The sequence below is a fragment of the Xiphias gladius genome, chromosome 5 (assembly GCF_016859285.1).
Source record: "Xiphias gladius isolate SHS-SW01 ecotype Sanya breed wild chromosome 5, ASM1685928v1, whole genome shotgun sequence".
NCBI lineage: Eukaryota > Metazoa > Chordata > Actinopteri > Istiophoriformes > Xiphiidae > Xiphias > Xiphias gladius.
Window position 1 is genome coordinate 17,940,212 of NC_053404.1, and position 15,080 is coordinate 17,955,291.

At 43.1% G+C, this 15,080-nt stretch overlaps 1 protein-coding gene across 2 annotated transcripts in view; it reads left to right on the forward strand.

Moving 5' to 3' along the window:
* The first annotated feature begins 9,622 nt into the window (after positions 1 to 9,622).
* Positions 9,623 to 15,080, forward strand: part of LOC120789785 (RNA-binding Raly-like protein) — a 92,814-nt gene continuing 87,356 nt past the window's right edge. The window contains exon 1 of one of the 2 annotated variants that reach the window (XM_040126804.1): positions 9,623 to 9,699. The gene's annotated coding sequence lies outside the window, so the exon portion shown is untranslated. The remainder of the gene's footprint in view (positions 9,700 to 15,080) is intronic. The other variant, XM_040126803.1, reaches the window with a different exon arrangement.

The following is a 15,080-nucleotide window of genomic DNA, read 5'->3' on the forward strand; positions in this document are numbered from 1 at the left end:
AAAAAAATCCACTCCTATGAAAAAATGCTGTGAAGATCAGTAGATAATGCCAAACGTGTGCATGTTAACACTGTATCTGAGCCCTGAAAAAACTTAAGGATCACTCGCTGTACTGACAACGTGACAGAATGTTTGCTAATATTTGACCCTCCTCTCAATGTTGATCCCAGTGTTAGGCACATTAGCCCTCCCATTAGCCCCCACCCACCATGTTTTTATCAGGTTAACATAATTGATTAACTTAACCTTACATTTCACCTTGACTTAGTGGGTTTAAAGAATGATCTCATTGTGACTCTTTACTTTAGGGCTTGTCTCGCCAATAGAAGTAACACATACCGTTTTAACCAGTGTGCCTTTTTCTGCTTTGTCTCAGCAACATTACATTCACAGTGTTATCTACATCAATAGAGTAGTTTATATCATATTAAATATGATACCAACAAGGTAATAACCATTATAAATTAAATATAATGCCCTCTGTATTATGCATCATATTTAGGGAGCAAATGTCTTAACATGTCTTAACACGACAGAATTTTATGATTATTTACTATCCACATCTTATGCATAATATTTCATACGTAAAAGAAAGTAATATATGGTATATAATGCATGGTAATATAATATAGTAGAGTAAGGAATAAAATACAAAGGATTTGATTGTGCACTGAAAATGCTGGTAATGTGTGTTGTGCATTTGCTCTTATCACATCACACCAACTCTTTGATAAGGCTTTGGGCTCAGGGGATTTGATTGACTTCCAAGAGACCAGCCCGACTGAAATTCAATAGCAGAGTTGTATATAACAGCAACACATAATTATGGCAAACTTTTGAAATTTTAAAATTAATTAGTTTTGATTATAAAGACACACTCAGGAATCAGTTGGGCCACATGAGGCCACCAAACATAAAAACAAACATTTCATAGCAGCCATGTCCGGTATATTCTACAACATATAAGTACTGGGCAAGAGAGATACACCTTAAATGCATTCTTGAAAAACATAACTGACTCCACTCGGCTATGAAACTAAGTGTGAGCAGTCTAATGAAGCAGTTTCCAAAATTTAGAATACCACTATTGTATACAACACAGGGACTTGTCTTTTCTTTAGTTTTATTCTTCACTGGCTAACTCAACATCAACTGTAGCTTCAGAGAAAACTCAGTTCAATTCACCTGAACAAACTTTTAGGCTTTTGTTTTTGCAGCCCGGGTAATTAGTTATCAGACTGTTGTTAATATTTTACCAGCAAACAAAGCTGCAAGCATCAACAGCACGCGTTAGCATGTGTGCGGATCAGTAATTGATGCAGTGAGGATTAGAGTAGCTTTTAGCTAACAAACTGCTGCTAGCCACACTTAAAATAGGGTAGGTAAAAATGTTTCTTTGTTAAAAACAGTGAATATGTTTTTTTTTTTTTAAATGTTAAGAAAGAAATGGCCAAGAGCTAAAAAAAAAAAAAACTACCACCCTCTCATTTGGCATTTTAGGAAATATGCTTGTTTGCTTTCTTCAAATGAAGCTACCTCGGGCAGCAGGCTAACTTAGCTTAGCACATGGACAGGAAACAGGGAAATAGCTAGCCTGGCTCTGTTCAAATGTAATAAACTCCACCTACAAGTGCCCGTAAATATATTTATATTTAGTATTTCTTGGTCTGGACCAGTTGCCAGGCAAGAAAGAAAATGAGCAAATTTCTCAACCCAACATTTCAAACTTTTCCGCTGAATAAAGATTTGCAAGACAGATGCTTGTTATCACATCAGGTGGGTAGTTAGTGATAAATTGTAATGACTTGTAGGCTGCAGTATATCTTTCTTATAAGGTGTGACAGGAGCCCCGTGTAGCCTCGGAGTGAAACGGTGGACAGGCATTTATTTGTGCCTTTAACTTTTACTACCAGGGCACAATTCTTAACTCATGTTTTCAGCAGAGATCATTTTTCATTTTCAGCAACACAGAAGCATCAGAAGTAGCAAATCAGAGGCGACAAAGACTTATGCAGAGGTTTTTAATATATCGAAATCAAAGACATCCCAGGTGTTTTTTTTTTTTTTTCCATACCTCTCAGCCAGACATATAAATAGGAAATATACAGGGACTGAATACTAAATCATTCTCCATACATTTCATTAATGGCCTTGAAAATCCTAAGGACAAATTGACAGTTTCAGGTGACCTCCCCCCACACACACACACACACACACACACACACACACACACACACACTCACTGAGGACAAATAATTACACCAGCCATTACATAATCTCACTTTGGGCAGCGTGTTCAGTCGTAGCCAACACCTCCTCTGCTATAATGGGCACTCAGAAAAGAGCAAAGAAAGACAGGAAACGGCAATCATGTCCATCAGCGTATATATTTTAACCATGTTTTCTAATCTAAGAGTTGAATCCAATACTATATTGCTGTTTGGACCGAAATCTGTACATATTTAGCGGAAACGCTATATGCATTTCCGATACTTAATGATGTACCGATGTCTTTAATGTTGATGGCTAAATAAGCGACAATAGTTAAAGATTGGGAGGGGGGGGGGCCTAGGGTGTATTTTTTAAGAATTTAAGAGTTTAAAAAAAACACTCATCATGAAGATTGTGTGGGTGCGGTTTGTTCAGATTCGACTGACAACGCTGGCAGCACAAGACAATGACCCAATCATTGTCATCACACTGTGATTCAAGTTGCTAATCTCTGAGTGGCGCATGGAAAATATGTGACATTGGGCTTTTCCAGCTGAGCCCCCCCCACTTCAAACTGTTGAGAAAAGCCATGAAAAAAAAATGTATATATACATATATATATATATATATCTAGTGAAATAACCAAAAACTTTGGCAGGAAACCTTGTGGTCATGGAGGAACCCCATTCCTCATAGTAAGACATTGATCATGAACCTTTAAGACCTGGAAAAAGAAACTTTGGCATTTTGTGTATGACTACATTATTCGCAGGGCAATAACACATTAAAAGCCAGTAAAGTGATTATGTTTTAGCCACGTGCAATTTAGTCCATACAGCGACAGTTGGACCAATTTCATGCTCCTGTGATTGAACAAAGTAGTTAAGTGGTTTACCATTTGCAAAAAACAAAACAAAACAAACAAACAGAAAAAATCCAATAAGATGTCATTTAATTGAAATCTAAAGCAATCCTGTCCATACCTGTACCATATGATCAAATGTGTAATGCCATAAAGCCATGGAGAATGGCCGTGGCGCACAGCAGAACGGCAATGCTGCATGCCAACAAATTAACCGCCGTGTACTTATGTTAACTAATTATCAAAAGGCCACGTGCAGCACACCGTACAGTCTACCTGTCTCAGTCCCGCAATGCTCTCAGCCGCGTAGTGGCCAGGTGAGTCCAGCTACGTGGTGGTGAAAAGGCCATCCTGCCCCGGTCTCCGTGGGTGCCTGTGGCAGCTGCACTGAAATGGACATGTCCCCCGTGCGAGGTGACAATTAATCCGCCTCTTGTTAACAAGGTAAGTGCATCAGATGTGCGTGTATCTGTTCAGAGGGACCTTTCCTCTTATTCTTCTCGCCTCTGCTCCCCGTTCTTTTGTGTGTTTCGGTCGGGATGGAGCTCTGACACTGCTTACCTCCCTTTTCAAAGCCAATTATTTTGTTCGTCAGAATGTAACGACGTGAGCTATTTTTTCCAGCTCCTTGTCACCGACTGAGCAGAATTAATTCAATGCAGGGGCCAACATTTTCCTCAAGACTCCTCTTTCTCTAAACTTAATTGGAAGCGCAAGTGCTTTGTGAGATGGCACTGCAGTGTGCTGTCAGTAAACCGGCAAACTCAAGTTTAGTCTGCGCGTTCCTCCGTGCGTTTCTGTGCGTTTGTATGCACGTCTGGTCGGCTACGTGACTGGCTGCGAGTGTCTGAACCTTTGACCCATCAAGTCACACGTTTGTTTACCGCTCTTGACAAGACGTCAGAATGAGGTTTTTTTTTTTACGTGGAGGGGAAGGAACTCACAGTGAGAGTGAGTAGGGAACACCTGTAATTGGGTATTATTTCGCAGCCAGTCAACACAGACGACAGCGCCTTGGTTTGCATGAGAATTAAAGCAACTGTTGACTGTTATTTTGATGAGAACGTCATTGACTATTCAAATCCAGTACATATACAGCAGGGTTTGTCTTCCCCTTTAAGGAGAAAACCTAAAGCAGACAAGAAAGTTAAAACATTTGAAAACACTTCATTTTGAAGACGACGTATTTTTCTGACGATATGTTTTGCTCATGACAAATGTGTCTCATAATGAACTCATATTCAACCCATGTTCATCTCTTAAAACACATATGTAAGTGTACTTTGGGCAAAGTCAATTATGCATGGGAGGTACAAAGAAGTGTGACCTTCTAAATATCAGGTTCCATGTAACCTATAGATGATCTTGCACTTGTATGGTATAACAGCTCTTAGACTGAGAATGTATGCCCTCAAACTTGATACATGATATAGTATTAATAGTGCCAAGTTCCACTTAAAAGGCTCGACTCTATTTACATGTCTTAAGGAAATGATGGTGGATCGTGAATTGAGAGCTTGTGTTTCATATCTGCTAATGCTGATACATCTATCTCGCTTTGTGACTCTGATGAAAGTGATCGCGGATGTGCAAGTGAAAGTCAAAAAGACGGTTTATCTACTTTAATCCTCGTACTTTGTCTAACATCTGTCGTATCCCATTTCATTATATACGCAAAGCTATACGTGTACAGAACGGCCCAAAACAAATAAATAAAACGCAGTATCTTGTTATAATATGAATATCCTGTTGTTATAATGAGATGCTTTTATCATGAGATTATGAGCAGTGAATCTCATAAGCCACAGCTGAAGGTTAGACGGAACAGCAAAGATAGTGGAACATGCTGTCCCATAAAGAATAATGCTCTCAAATTCCACTTTGCTTCTCTCTCTGATAGAGTAGACAAGGCTTTTTGTAGTATCCACATAATAATGTCAGACCTATTAAATATTATATTGCTTGGCAAGGTCTAGAAGAGAGAAAGACTTGACTAGTTCATTAGTGTTCTCTTCCTGTTTTGTGCTGTGTCGCGTTTAGGCCCGATGGTTGAAACTGTAAAATCCAACTCAGGGTAAGATGGAAGGCGCCGGGTTTCTCGCTCATTGTTGTGACTCTTAACACTAATTTTCTGAATCTTTTAAAAGGAATGCGATTTCCCGATGATATTATAATATTAGACGCAGTGCCTTTAAAGCTGTAATCCGCAAGCTTTCGGTCCAGGTTCATTTTGTGCAGCACCCGCGGTCACCGTGGCTAACGGCGCATAGGGTTTAATGCTCCGCCAAAAACTTCCTTGCGCAGCCACTTTGGCAGATATAAGACAGCGGAGCAGCCGGTGCATCTCTTCATAGTGTAGCCGAACAAACAAGCATGCCACGAGTTGGGCCAGGGCACAGCGCAGTCGGTTTCCTTGCAGAGGAGTTGGAGGTGTCGCCTGTAGCTTTTCATCTAACATCTTGCTGCGGTTGCACCTGCTCTCTGCAGTGTTTAAAATTGATTTGCCTTCAAAAATACCTAAAATATTCATGCCTTGTTATGTAGGTGGATTGTTGATGATCAGTCGCATGTCGTAATTAACCTCGTTGACAAATCTGTGACTTCCTCTCAACGAACGTTGCCCCGTGTTTTGCCTGTTGTATTTGGCCTTCTTGTGGCTCCAGAGAGACCCCCTGAAATCTGCCTCAAGTGACGGCTATAAGTTTGAGAACGAAAGAGATCTGGTTCTGGCGTGGGGTTTTTAAAAAAGTAAGCGTACCAGACCGGATCTGTCGTCCGCTTCTCATCCCTGCTTGAGGCTAGTGGTTCGAGGCTACGTTAGCTGCTACTAGCATAAAACACCCACTTTGTAGTCACCGGGTTATGAGAAGGAAGGAGAGGATATCCGTGCTTCTGCTGCATCGATTTTGGTCCCGTTCCTTTCAACTGTCCGTCGTGGGTGCGACAGTGTTATAGAAGTGCAATGCTAAATCGGTGGAGTGCTCTTTTAAGGATTAGAGCTCTGAGACCAACTAAAGAGCTAGCCATGAGTTTTTACCTCTGGCCGAATCCTCAAAACGTGAGGATTCTTTGCAGGGTGACTGATATTCATGTCACTAAGCCCGCCTGAGGTCCCAACAGGGCCGCGGTGGGTTGACGGGGAGAAAGGGAAGAAGGGAAAATGTAGGTGCCACATAAACACGCGGGAGATTTATTCAATTGAGTCTGAATGCATTGGTTGACATTTTTCTGACCCGGCTCACAGAAGCACATTTCCAACCTTTAAAATATGCATTATGGTGAAAAAAGCCTTCCCTGGAATGATTTCACGAGACCCATATTCCAGCGCTGATATTAGCAAGCACGGGCGATGAAAAAAGGCTTTCAAGTATATTTTCATTTTGACTTATTTGATATAATCCTTCCACCTCAAGCACTACATTTGGAAATGTAACCCATTTATTGTAATGAGCATTAAATCCCCTTACAGTTATGTGTGCACACTCCATTTATTTTTGATTAAAATATCCTGCATGATTTCTGCAGACTCCTTGACAAAATGGTAATTAAAGAATACAAATCCTGTCATTGCTTTAATAAAGGAAATTAATTCAGTCCATAGTTTTTTTTTTTTTTCTGTTGCCACAGGGTCCTGTGCACTTCTGCCACAACCCTGCGATGTGTGTGGAATGAGCTTCCCGTGACTATACATCATGGAAAGTTCATCCAATTGACCATAAAAATATCACACAAAAAGCAGAAATAATTGGTATATTATGTCCCATATTCCTCTTGAAATGACCATATCCCTTCACAGAGGGCACCTTGAATTTTATTACTCTGAGGGGTGATTGCCGTTAGTCTTTCCAAATACACCTGATCGCAATAGAAATCATTATTTATCTAACGTTTTTTGTTTTTTTTTTTCTCTCTGTCTCTTTTCCACATTGCTGCATGTTGCACGCAGCCTATGAATAATGTACTAACAAATATTGATTAATGCACCCTGAGAGGAAACACTTCAGATGTGTGGAAAGACCCAAAAGCCCACACGTTTCGAGCTCTGCCTCCGATTGGCTCTTTATGGCCAGAGGCAATGTGTGGTCCCTGCGCATTGCTATACTAATGGGGATCTCATCCTAGACAATGAATTAGGATTCTTCTCGGTTTTCATATCTTGTTTCGTTTGGAAAACACGCCGGGACGCGGGCCCCAGATGGCAAAAATCTGTCTTCCTGCCGTGTCTTTGGCAGTGCCGTGTCAAAAAGGTCGATATGACTGATGTTTCTCATTTCAGATATATTCACTGAAGGCATCCCTCTCACCTCGCAGGTCTCTTTCTCGGTGCCCCAGCATGGCTGATAAACGGCCGGCACCCGAAGCATCGCAGCATCTCCCATGTTTACGGTCACATATGTATAAATCATGTCGAGTGAGACATCAGTTCTTCACGTACTTACCTGTGCGTCTTCCACAGCTTACATTGAAGGTTAAGCAGCATTAAACTGGGGGTGCGTTGGTTTGAAGCCAAATGACTGTTTGTCAATTATGATATCATGCATTAGTCATAGTTTTTTATGGAGTGTGGTATTGGACTACGTGGAACTATGCTGGCTTTGGCCTAACTGCACCCCCCCCCCCATCTGTTTACCATCCATTTCTCCAGTCAGTCCTCTGCAGCCTCCTGATTCACCTCAACGACAGCGAGTCAGGTCACGAACAACCCCCCCAGGCATCGATAATTACGGTCCGACATGTGTCCTGCACGGCAACACGCCGACCGTCGAGCCGAGTCTTTAGGGACGAGGACCGATTTGCTGCGACGCTGGTGACATATCGCACCAGATGAGATGGAACAAAAAAGCAAAAACCCCCCAAAAAACAAAACAAAACAAAACAAAAAAACAAAACTGTGCGGTGCAATACGTTGCCAACACGACTTAACAGGCTCTGATGGCCAAATGATAGAGAGGTAAACGCAGTCGGTGACGAGGGTGCCACATTTGGCTTCAAGGAAAAGTTTGATCGCTGGTCTTGGACACCCAATGTGTTCCTCGCGGCCCGCAAAGCACTTTGCATCGTTCGCGCCAAGGGCTCGGATGTGATCCGGACAATAAATTAAATTGGACAGTGCTCAAGGTGGAAACGGTGCACCGGCCGCAGTCATGATGAATGAGCGGTGACAGTCGTCTCCAGCGCCGCGCGTTACACGAACTCGGGCTGAATTCCGCCCGACAACTCGCATCCAGTAACGCGTTACCGCTTTCCGTGCCGGCGCGATCAGCGGCGAGCCAGCACAGCGACTCGCCCACTTAGGTCACTGGACCAGAGATGCTGAATGCCAATTATAGATGGAATGCGGTGCGGACACATGGGGCGCCACCGAGGAAGTGTGTTTTAAGGCCCACTGGGCGTAGGGTGGCAGCCACCCGGCGTCTGCACCGTGGACAGAGCCGGTGCGACCCCGCCGGTTGTTTGTCCTAAAATAATTTTCTTTCGGTCTGAAGTCCGCGGTCTGGGCCGGCACTGTGCCTGCGTCGGCGGCGCTCGGGGGGGCACGGCGCTCGGCTGGCGCAGTCCTGTGGCGCCGCCGCTCCTCGCCAACTCGCGCCAACTCCGGTTTTTTCCACAGCCGTCGGTTTTTTTTTTGGTTTTTTTTTGTCGCGTCCCCGGAGCCTTCGCTCGCCTCCAGCGTCCCGCGCTGCCCCTGTTTCAGCGCCGTTGGGCAGGGCCGGCTGCTTCTGAGCGTGTGACACCGTCGTTTGCATCAGCACACCTCACAGTTTTTCGCAATTTGCGTTGACACCTCGTGTCATTTACCACCCTCCGGAATTTATTTCAGTATTTTTTTCTGCGGTGCACCGGGGGAAGACGGTGTCTATCAACAGCCCAATAAAAGACAAACTTTTTTTTTTTGATTTAAAGTACTGCAATCTCAAAACCGGCTCAGCAGGTACTGGTGCTGTGTGTTCGTTGGAAATTGCGCCACTCGGCCCAGGTTTCAGCACCATGGACAGGGCTGGCTAAACGACATCAGGGGGCACGGCTCCCGTCGTCGGTTCGCCGCGAGTGCGCCGCGCTTCCTCGGTCTCCCTGACAGGGACGGAGCTGCGTGCTGTCGCGGGGGACGGTTGCCGTCATTTTTTTTTTTTTTTTCTTACCGCACTGATTTATTCATACATTTTCGTGCCCCCGATTGCCCCCCAACTGTGACAGCCCAGCCTCCCGTCCCCTCGGCGTCTCCTCGCACGCGGTGCGTGAAAGCCCGTGCTTGGATCCACTGCCTGGATCCCGCCGCGACGCCGACACCGACTGAGCTCTGCATCTTTAAAACGGGGTGGGGGGTTGGTGGGGGAGAAAAAAAAAAAAAAAGCCCAAGAAAAACACACAACCGGCTCAGTCATAACTGTGGGATGATAAGGACTACCTCTTTTTTACTTTTGGAGAGAGCCGGAGCCGTTAGGAGAGCATTCGGCGTCAGCTGCTCGACGCTGGTCTCTCTCATTGCTGGAAGTCGAGGCTGAGTCGGTCACATGACAGGACCGGAGGCAGAGATCTAGAGAAAAAGGCACAGCATTTGGGCTCGCACCGCCATACTGTCTTTTGAGCCATATCACATTTTTATTGCAACATTTTACTCCCGCTCGGTGAGTACATTTCCAATGGCTTTTTTTTTTTTTTTGTAAGCATTTTTTGTCTTTTCAATTGCCCCCCCCTGTTTTTTTTTTTTTTTTTTTTTAATTTTTCCATCCTTTTGCTGGTGTTTGAAATTGAGCATTGACATGGTGGTCTTGAGCGTTTTTCACATCCAGGCTTCAAGTTTTTAGCAGGCAGGGCTTCCGATCGAGAGTGCCAGGAGGGTAAGCGGGTGCGTTGTCGGTCTTGAGAAAGCCTCTCTCCTCGCTTGCAGTTTTGTTCCGAGGGTCGAAACCGAGCAGGTTTTGTCAGTATTGAGATTTTTCAAACATTTATTGGTGGTTTTGAAACATTTTTTTTTATTTTTTTATTTTTTGGTTTCCTGTCGACTTTTGCTGTTGCTATGCTTTGGTTTGCATTTTGCAGTGTTGTTTGTTGCCTTCGAGTTTTGTGATTTTGATGTCTCGGTGACTCTCACCGATCCAACCCCTTGATTTTACTTTGTTCCTCTTTTCTTTTATATAAAAAAAAGGAGTCCTTTTTAAAGCCCGATGGCGTTTTAACCTGATACTTTTCTCGCAGCTGAGCTCACACAGGTTTGTTGTTTTTGTGTTTCTCTCTTTTTTCGATTTCATTATACTTTTGCTGGTGGCAGTGTCAAGTATTTTTGGATGTTGTCGTTTTTTTTTGGTTTTTTTTGGTTTTTTGTTTTTGTTTTTCCGTTTTTTGACTAGATGATGCTGGGTGGACGAGGGGAGTTTTGATTCTTGGGGGAGTTCAATGCGTTTTTGGTTTTCTGTGTCAACGAGGATGAACAGACATTTTCCCTTTTGCAGGTACATAATATGAGTGGATCAAGTCACACGTTTCTGTACTTACAATAAAGAATGAGGTGACGGAAAGATGCACCTGTGGCTGACGTGTTATTTTGTTGAGGCTGGCCAAATGGCTCATTGGGGGAGGCATCCTTTTATCAATGTTACCTGAAGGTTACCTGATGTGATCGATTCTATCCGTGATGCTTCATTAAAAAACCAAAAAAAAAACAACAACAATTCAAGAACAAGGACTCGAAAAATCCCACGCAGGTCGTTTTATCACAGCGTCCCCTCTGTTTCTGAGTTCCACAATCTCCAAGGCGTCGCAGCTGAGGAATAAATGTAAGTAGCTGCATTCGGGTCCCTGGGGAGGATGCACCCTAACGACTTTAATGACCCCCCCCCCCGCTGATAAAGTCCATCCGCGTGTCGACCTGGCCGGGCAGAAATATAACGGTCTCCTTTTGCTGCAGCAGGCGTTTTTATTTAAACTGCATTAGCCTGTGCTACCAAGTGTGTGTGTGTGTGGGGGGGGTTTAATCAGGATAACCAGAGTTTGCACCACAGCACTGAAGTACCTTGCCAAACTGAAGTGCCTCCCTCATTTTTTGGTAGGCCTCGATCTGTCAAACCTGTATTTTTTTTTTTTTTTGCAGGAGATGAATGGAGCTACTGACAGGACTAAAAAGAGGACTTAGGGTGAATGAATCCTTCGAGGGCCAGGTGTAGCTTCAGATTACTGGTGTGCTGCAGGGTTATGCAAACACGGCCAAAGAGATAACGTGTAGTCTTGGAAAAGGGCATGGCCTGCAACCAGTCACTGGGACTTTGTTTGTCCTTCCTGTGTTTTGTAGGCTACAATAATGGCCCCCGTCTATTTCCTGTGAGTAGTTTCTGAGCCACTGTAACGCTGCTGCCTGCCAGTGAACCTCCCTATGGACTGCGTAGTCAAAAGGTACTGGTGCTCAACAGTGCTGTTCCCTGACGAATCTGAATCATTGCTCTGTTACCCTGAGTTCTGGCCTTAATATTGGCTTTGTACGAAAAGAGTTGGGCTTGTGCATGAGATCTCATCAGTTTGCATTATTTTGATCCATACGCATTCAGTTTAATAGTGGGAGTGATATATTAGGGCTATGAAATGTATGATGTTGGACCATTGAGTATAAATATTTAAGTCCCGGTTTCATTAAACACGTTGCCGCTGAAGATCAGAATCAGTACAGTTTAATGTGGAATAATTAAATATTGATAAATATTGAGCGCAGAACTAGGTAGGAAAACTTACATTTCTAATAAAAGGCAACCTGATTAGCACAGTTGAGGTGACACATTGTTATCTTGCGGTGAAAAGCTGTTATCATGTATCGATTTCCCTGTCCCCTGTTAAATCTACGCAGGTCATAAAGCAGATGTAGATAAAGAGCCACGGGGGAGGTTTGAATGGTTTTTCAGTTGTAAGACGACTTGGAAAAACAACACGCGGAGTCCAATCAGGGACGCCTCTCCTCTAGTGTTTACAGTCAGCTGTTTGGTTGGGAACTTACCGTTCAATCCAGTAATCTGGTTCCGGAGCAAATGTGTTCAGTGCATTCGCACCGAATCCGACTCTTCAAAAGGACAAAGCTCTACAAATCTAAACCAAAAAAAAGCTACCGAACCGATGTAGTCATCAGCAGTGAAACGCATCTGAGTCACACACTAAGTTACCAGTTGAAAGAATGGCTTTAATGTCCAAGGCCTTCATCGTTAGCCTCAGACCACAGCAGCTCGGAGTGTCTGTGAGATGATTTCAGCAACTTCTTCTCTCCTGTTTAGCTCTCAGGATGAAACACAAACATTCGCCTAATTCAATCAAACCAAGGCTTTTCCAGTAAGTTTTATTTTATTTTATTTTATTTAGATGTGTAAATAGTAATCTGTCGGTAACATTTCAGTTCAATTCAATTAAAAGAGATTTGAATCAAACATTTCAAATCATGCCTTTCGAACCCCGAAGTACGACATGTCTTCACGCCCCCGGCTGAGAGGTGTTGCTGTCAAGCCGCCACACTAAGAGCTCCCGGACATCCCTCCTGCAGAGCATTATGATAGCTTCTATTACGTCCTGCGGTGCTGTGTCTCCCCACCGGGCAGGTTTCCTGTTATCTGGGCCGAGCCAGACCTGCACAGGCGACTTAAAGGAGAAATGTGATAGCTCATGTGTGGCTGCACCGCTGCTGCCACGAATAAAAGACGTCACGTGAGAGCCAGGTGTGTACACGAAGCATGTGCTTGATGATCGGATGTGGGCATCTGCGTAAATGCCTGTCTCAATGTATGTGTAACTGTGTTTACACTAAATTAGCGCTCTGATTGGAGTTTGTGTCCAGTCCACTGAAACAACAGTTTGGGTTTCAGCATGACCGAGTTGGACAATTGGAAAACATAATTAATCTACACTGCATTGCATCTTTTATGCACATGTGGTGTAATTACCCTGGGATGTTGTATTCAGCAGCACATACGACCAACACAGTAATATGTGTCCGTGCAAGAAGCACAGATGCACCTTTTGTTATATCTCTAACGAGCTATCATGGATCCAGTTTGTTTAGTCTCAGTCTTAGTGCAGACCAGGTGCGTCCGTTTCAGTCCAAGAGAGAGCCACTAAAACGGAGAGTATGTTGACAAGAGACCCCAACTTTAAGATGGCTGTTGTGACCTCAGTCAAAATGTTGGAAAGGAGTCTGGAGGAAGTTCTAAGTTACAGAAGAGGCAGCAATGGAGCTGTGCATTAAAGGCCTTTTACTCCATAAACGTACACACTTTTTCGTGACCTAGTATCAATCGAATGTGTGGTAGCTGCAAAGTCCATCTACAGTTTGAGCCCACATTTTTTTTTTTTTTTTCACGCTTCACAGTGACGGTCTGACTCACACATTGAGTGTGTTCAGTTGTGAACCGCCGATTCATTCGATCCATGACTCATGCTGCCTGTAATCCAAGGGGTTTCAGAAGAAGTTGGAACACAATGACGAAAGAAAGAGAAACGCTATTTCCTGAAATTACATACATTTATATCAGTCTAGAAAAATAAAAAATATATGTACAGCGTGTATATACTTTAAATATTATGTAATTTGCTGCATTATACCCACTTAAAATCACATTTAGCTTCCTTGACTACCTTTACTACAAAGAGCAGTGTCTTTTGCTGCATTATCTTTGAGCGGTGTTCAATTTGCGTATCTTTTCGGGAAAGTCTTGACTATAGTCACTTCATAAGTCAAGTGACTATAGTCACTTATATATATATATATAGAGAGGCGACTCATTTTTATCAACTCAGAACTTCTTTCATCTGGATTTTGCCGGCCCGACACCCTTGCCCATATCTATATGACCCTTATTACCAAACTAAAACTGGCTTTTACGTCAAGTTTTAGCCCCTCAATGAGGCATTCTCTTCCTGCTCCCCTTTAACAGATAAACAGGTTACCTTTGGCCTGACTCATTCTACCGAAACAAGTGTTAAGTACTTTACTGTTCTTTTCTGAGCTGTTAATTTGATAAGTGAGGGGATCTCACTTCATATTCTGGGCAATTAAACCCGTATCTGAGGAATAGGGTCAGGCTGAATGACTTTCCAGTGTCTATTATGGGAACCATTTGAGTTATAGTGCATCGCTTAAATGAGCCGTCTGCACTGACATTCTGAGACCTCTGTGTATTTTTAGAATCTCAGATTAAGTTTTGCTTTGGTTATATTTCATTAACGTTCGGTCTGAAGCGTGTCATTCTTTGTGACTTGACAATATGCTAATGAAGGCATTGAGAGAAGGTAAAAAAGCAGTGATTTTTGTAGAGTAAATGAATATTCTTTAATTTGACCTTTGAATTATTATAGAAAACAAGTTGGTGTGGATGTATGTGTTTGTGTAAGGCATAAACCCACAGCGGTATCAATGCGGCCTTAAAGTGGCATAACTAAGCAGCAATCGCTTCCATTTTTCCTTATCAGGAGCAAACAAATTCACAGAGGAATTGCTTTTTCTATTTTTAGAAGGAAATAAGGTTCATGCTGCCTGATAAGGAGTAACCTAAACCCACAGAGAAAGATGGCTCTCAGATGTTCGACATGGCACGTGTCACTCTACAGTGATCAGCTTGATGGCTTCCGAGCCACATCTGTTTTAGGTCCAGTTAACACAGTCAATACGATTTTCTAATCGCGCTGTTCATCAAATTACATTCAGCAGCAGCGTCACACAGGATAAAAACATTCGAAATGAGTTTTTAGATTACAATAAATTCAGCATTGCTGCTCCTGATACGCATACGTGTTGTTTTTCTAGACAGGAATAAATCAAAATTCGCACAATGGAGTTTTCTGCGGCAGCACCGTCGCCCCTAGCCTCCTGTTATTAAATTGTAATTTTAGAAAATGGTGAGTCTCATTCTGGGTACACAAGCTTGTTTCATCACACTTAACTTTTTGGCACATTAATGCATGTTTTTATCCCATCTGTCTGCAGAGAGTCGTTTTTTAAAGTTTAACCCCTCAGGAAGATGACTGTGCTAAGGATGACTTG